Source organism: Pseudophryne corroboree, chromosome 3 (genome assembly GCF_028390025.1).
Source record: "Pseudophryne corroboree isolate aPseCor3 chromosome 3, aPseCor3.hap2, whole genome shotgun sequence".
Lineage (NCBI taxonomy): Eukaryota > Metazoa > Chordata > Amphibia > Anura > Myobatrachidae > Pseudophryne > Pseudophryne corroboree.
In genome coordinates, this window is record NC_086446.1 from 466,683,080 (window position 1) to 466,689,079 (window position 6,000).

The following is a 6,000-nucleotide window of genomic DNA, read 5'->3' on the forward strand; positions in this document are numbered from 1 at the left end:
ATCTTATATGGAATCTTCAATTACAATTGGGAGACTGCAGTGTAGTATAACAGCGGTTCCCCCGCCTTTTAGCTGACATGGAAGAGTAATAGACATTTGGATATTGGGGGTAATTCCAAGTTGATCGCAGCAAGACATTTTTTAGCAGTTGGGCAAAACCATGTGCACTGCAGGGGGGGGGGGGGGCAGATATAACATGTGCAGAGAGAGTTAGATTTGGGTGTGGTGTGTTCAATCTGCAATCTAAATTGCAGTGTAAAAGTAAAGCAGCCAGTATTTACCCTGCACAGAAACCAAATAACCCACCCAAATCTAACTCTCTCTGCAAATGTTATATCTGCCTCCCCTGCAGTGCACATGGTTTTGCCCAACTGCTAAAAACTTTCCTGCTGCGATCAACTTGGAATTACCCCCATTGTTTGCAAGTCAAAGAGGAGTGGGGAGATTTAAGTTGGGTCTCCTGCAGTATAATATCAGGATTTTGCCTGGAGAAATATTGAATAGTAATGGAGCATTTGGTAGGGTGGTTAAGGCTGTTGACATTAAGTGTTAAAACTTTTAGAGTCATGGTGGATTATAGATCAAGAAGTAACAAGAATATAGGGAGACACACATTGACTACAACAAAGAGAGAGAAAAAAACAAGAAATTTAATACCTACCGGTAATTCCTTTTCTCGTAGTCCATAGTGGATAATGGGGAATAGTATATTACCATGGAGTATAGATCGGGTGCACTGGACCCTGGCACTTTAAGAAATTAATAGTGTGTGCTGGCTCCTCCCCTCTATGCCCCTCCTAGCAGACTCAGTCAAGGAAACTGTGCCTGAGGAGACGAACATACTTTGAGAGAAGGATATAACATATAAAGCGGTGAGGTCACGAACCAACACACAAACAATAAGGTAGCAGAGCTAACCAGCGCAGAGGGAAGCAACGCTAACAATAGAAGGATAGCAATGCTAACCAAACATGGAACAGGGAAGCAACAGGAAACCCATCCAATAACACTTACAACCAGGTAAGCAGGAAATGAAGCACTGAGGCGGGCGCCCAGTATCCACTATGGATTATGAGAAAAGGAATTACAAGTAGGTATTAAGGCCCTCATTCCGAGTTGATCGCTCACTAGCTGCTTTTAGCAGCAGTGCAAACGCTAAGCCGCCGCCCTCTGGGAGTGTATCCTAGCTTAGCAGAAGTGCGAACGAAAGGTTCGCAGAATTGCTACAAAAAAGATTGAGCAGTTTCAGAGTAGCTCGAGACTTACCCCTAGCTAGTGATCACTTCAGTCTGTTTAGTTCCTGTTTTGACGTCACAAACACGCCCTGCGTTCGGCCAGCAACTCCCCCATTTCCCCAGCCACTCCTGCGTTTTTATCGGGCACGCCTGCGTTTTTACACACACTCCCCGAAAACGGCCAGTTACCACCCAGAAACATCCACTTCCTGTCAATCACTCTGCGGCCAGCAGTGCGATTGAAAAGCGTCGCTAGACCTTGTGTGAAACTGCATAGCTTTGTGTGAAAGTACGTCGCGCGTGCGCACTGCGCCCAATATGCATGCGCAGAAATGCCACTTTTTCACCTAATCGCCGCGCTGCGACCGAAAGCAGCTAGCGAACAACTCGGAATGACCCCCTAAATTCCCAAAGATCCCAGAATGGGTGGGAGAGTGCTGAGACCCCTGCAAAACCGCCAAACCAAACTGAAGTTATCTTGGGCCAAGGTGTCGAACCTGTAGAACTTAACAAAGGTGTGTTCACACCATACCAAGTTGCTGCACAGCACAACTGTAAGGTCAAGACACCCCAGGCAGCTGCCCAGGAAGAACCCACCGACCTTGTGGAGTGGGCCTGAACCAAACTCGGCAGCGGCAGTGCAGCCAAAGTACAGGCTTATTGGATAGTTAATTTGAGCCAACGAGCAATGGACTGCTTGTAGGCAGGACGACGAATTTTGGAGCATTATAGAGGACGAAAAGTGAGTCAGACTTCCTGTGATGAGCCGTTTGATGTAAATCCTCATAGCCCTCACAACATCCAGGGACTTTGGAGCAACTGAAGTGTCTGATAAGACCGGTACCACAATTGGTTGGTTTATGTGAAAGGTGGAAACTACTTTCGGTATAAACTATGGGCTCTTGCAAGACAAGGCCCCCAATTCTGACACTGGCCTAGCTGAATCCAAGGCCCAGTGGCGCACCCAGGGGGGGGGGGGGTTCCGAGCACCCAGAAACCCCCCTCCACCAAAAAAACAAATTTTTTTTTATTTTTTTTTGCTGCATGAGTATTATTAATGGCTGTCTAGCGTCCTCTGCAGCCTGCTGTCTTCCTGGTGGCACTTGTAAGTGCTTAATAAAAGTTTACTTTACTTTAATTATAGTACATATATATCCATGTGCATACATATATACACAGGTATATATATATATATATACATACATATAAACACACACATATATGATATACATACATGTGTGTGTATATAGAAACATAGAAACATAGAATTTGACGGCAGATAAGAACCACTTGGCCCATCTAGTCTGCCCCTTTTTTATTTTATCCTTTTGGCAATCTCAAACCTTTTTTAACCTTAATTCTTTGTAAGGATATTCATATGCCTGTCCCAAGCATGTTTAAATTGCCCTACAGTCTTAGCCTCTACCACCTCTGATGGGATGGCTATTCCACTTATCCACTACCCTTTCTGTGAAGTAATTTTTCCTTAAATTTCCCCTGAACCTCCCCCCCTCCAGTCTCAATGTATGCCCTCGAGTTCTAATACTTATTTTTCCTTTGAAGAATGTTTCCCTCCTGAACTTTGTTAAGACCCTCGATATATTTGAAAGTTTCTATCATGTCCCCCCTTTCCCTTCTTTCCTCCAAACTATACATGTTAAGATCTTTTAGCCTTTCCGGGTAAGTATTGTGATGTAGGCCATGCACCATTTTAGTTGCCCTTCTTTGTACACTCTCTAATGTATTTATATCCTTCTGGAGATAGGTTCTCCAGAACTGGACACAGTATTCCAGATGGGGCCGTACCAATGACCTATACAGTGGCATTATCACTTCTTTTTTCCTGCTACTGATTCCTCTCCCTATGCAACCAAGCATCTGACTTGCCTTTCTCATTGCTTTGTTGCATTGCTTTCCTGCCTTCAAGTCACTTGAAATAGTGACTCCTAAATCTCTTTCCTCCTCAGTAGTTTCCATTATAGTACCCTTGATACTATACTTAGCCTTTGGGTTTTTGAGACCCAAGTGCATGATTTTGCATTTTTTAGCATTAAACTGTAGTTGCCACGTTCTTGACCATTTCTCAAGCCTACCTAGGTCATTAATCATTTGTTTGACCCCTCCCGGTGTGTCTACCCTGTTGCATATCTTTGTATCATCTGCAAAAAGGCATATCTTCCCTTCAATACCATCTGCAATGTCACCAACAAAGATATTAAAGAGAACTGGACCAAGTACAGATCCCTGGGGTACTCCACTGGTAACATTTCCCTCCATAGATTGCACTCCATTAACTACGACTGTCTGTTTCCTATCCTGCAACCAGGTTCTTATCCATTTAACTGATTTATAATCCACCCCCAGGCTTTCAAGTTTATTTAGCAGTCTGCGATGTGGGACAGTGTCAAATGCCTTACTAAAGTCTAGATATGCTACATCTACAGCTCCCCCTTGATCTATTATTTTCATCACAGAGTCAAAAAAGTCAATAAGATTTGTTTGGCATGATCTCCCACCAGTAAATCCATGCTGTTTTGGATCCTGTAAGTTGTTTGATTTAAGATATTCCACTACTCTTTCTTTTAATAGTTTTTCCATTACTTTCCCTACTACTGATGTAAGGCTTACTGGTCTGTAGTTACTTGCTACTTCCTTGCTTCCACTTTTGTGCAGTGGAACTACATTTGCTCTTTTCCAGTCCTCTGGAATAGCACCTGTATTTAGTGACTGGTTAAATAATTTTTTAGCTCTTTGAGTATCCTTGGGTGTATCCCATCTGGTCCCATTGATTTATCCACTTTTAGTTTTGAAAGTTCTGTTAGGACCTTCTCCTCTGTAAATGTATTTTCATCTACCTTATTTTTATGAATGTCCTTGCAACTTAACTGTGGCCCCATCCCTTCTTCTGTAGTAAATACTGAGCAAAAATAATTATTTAGGTGATCTGCTATTGACTTGTCTCCCTCCACCAAATGCCCACTCTCTATCTTAAGTCTTATTATTCCTCCATTTGATTTTCTCCTTTCACTTATATACTTAAAAAAAGTTTTGCCCCCTTTATCTACTGACTGGGCCATTTTCTCCTCAGCTTCTGCCTTTGCACGTCTGATCACTTTCTTAGCATCCTTCCGTCTGTCCAGATACACCTCTTTGTCGTTATTATTTTGAGTCGGTTTGTATTTCCTAAAAGCCATCTTTTTTGCTTTCACACTAGTTGATACTTCTTTTGTGAACCACACTGGCTTCCTTTTCCTGGTGCTTTTCCTAACCATTTTGATACAAAGGTCTGTTGCACTTAGCATTGCACTTTTCAGTTTTTTCCACCTCTCCTGCACTCCTTCCAAGTTCCTCCAATCTGCCAATGAATAACTTAAACATCTCCCCATTTTTGCAAAGTCAGCATTTCTAAAATCCAACACCTTTGTTTTTGTGTGACAGGAGTTGGATCCTGTCTTTATACTAAACCATACTGCTTGATGATCACTGGATCCCAGGTGCTCACCCACATATATATCAGATATCCTATCACCATTTGTAAGAATTAGATCTAATATTGAGTCTTTGCGAGTGGGCTCCATCACCAATTGCTTGAGAGATGCTCCCTGTAAAGAATGTAAAAATTTGCCACTTGTAGCGGAACTTGCAAAAGACCCCTCCCAATTTACATCAGGTAAATTAAAGTCTCCCATGATTATGACTTCTCCCTTAAAAGCCATTTTAGAGATGTCCAACAATAGGTTCCTGTCCAAATCCTGCCCCTGGCCTGGTGGTCTATAGATCACCCCAATGCGAATAATGTCCTTCTTCCCAGTTTCTATGGTGACCCAAAGGGCCTCAGTTTTGGCTTCAATATTTTGTATTAAAGTAGCATTTATGCTTTTTTTCACATACATTGCTACCCCTCCTCCTATTCTTCCTATTCTATCTTTCCTAAATAAATTGTATCCTGGTATAGCTAAGTCCCAGTCATGATTCCCATTGCACCAAGACTCTGTAATTGCCACAAAATCCAGGTTATCCCTTGTCATTATTGCAATTAGCTCTGGAATTTTGTATATATACGTGTACTGTATATATATATATATATATATATATATATGTATGTATGCATGTTTAATATGCTATGTATATGTGTATATTTATGTGTCTGTGTATATATATATATATATATATGTGTAGATATGTATATATATATATATATATATATACAGACACACTAGTTTTATGGACCCAGCATATACTGGGTCACCTCAGTCCCCACCCCCATGATTGGCTCCACACAGTTCTGGAAACCCCCCCATGGAAATCCTGCATTTGCCACTGAGGCCAGTAACATAAGTCTTCCACGTCAAGTATTTGAAGTCCACCTTATGCAAGGGTTCAAACCAAGCCAACTGGAGAAAAGTCAACATCACATTGAGGTCCCACGGAGCAGTGGGAGGAACAAAGGGTGACTGCATGTGCAACACTCCCTTAAGAAAGGTCTATACTTCAGGAAGTACCGCCAGTTGTTTCTGGAAGAAGTCAGAGAGAGCTGAAATATGATCCTTGATGGAGCCTAAACGCAGGCCCTTATCTACTCCTGCTTGCAGGAACAGTAGAAACTGGCCCAGATGAAACTCCACAGGAGAACATTTTCGACCCTCACACCAAGAAACATATTTCTTCCAAATACGATGGTAATGTTTGGAGGTAACCACCTTACGTGCCTGAACCATCGTGGAAACCACCTTGGAGGGAAGACCCTTCCCTTTCAACCTCCAGG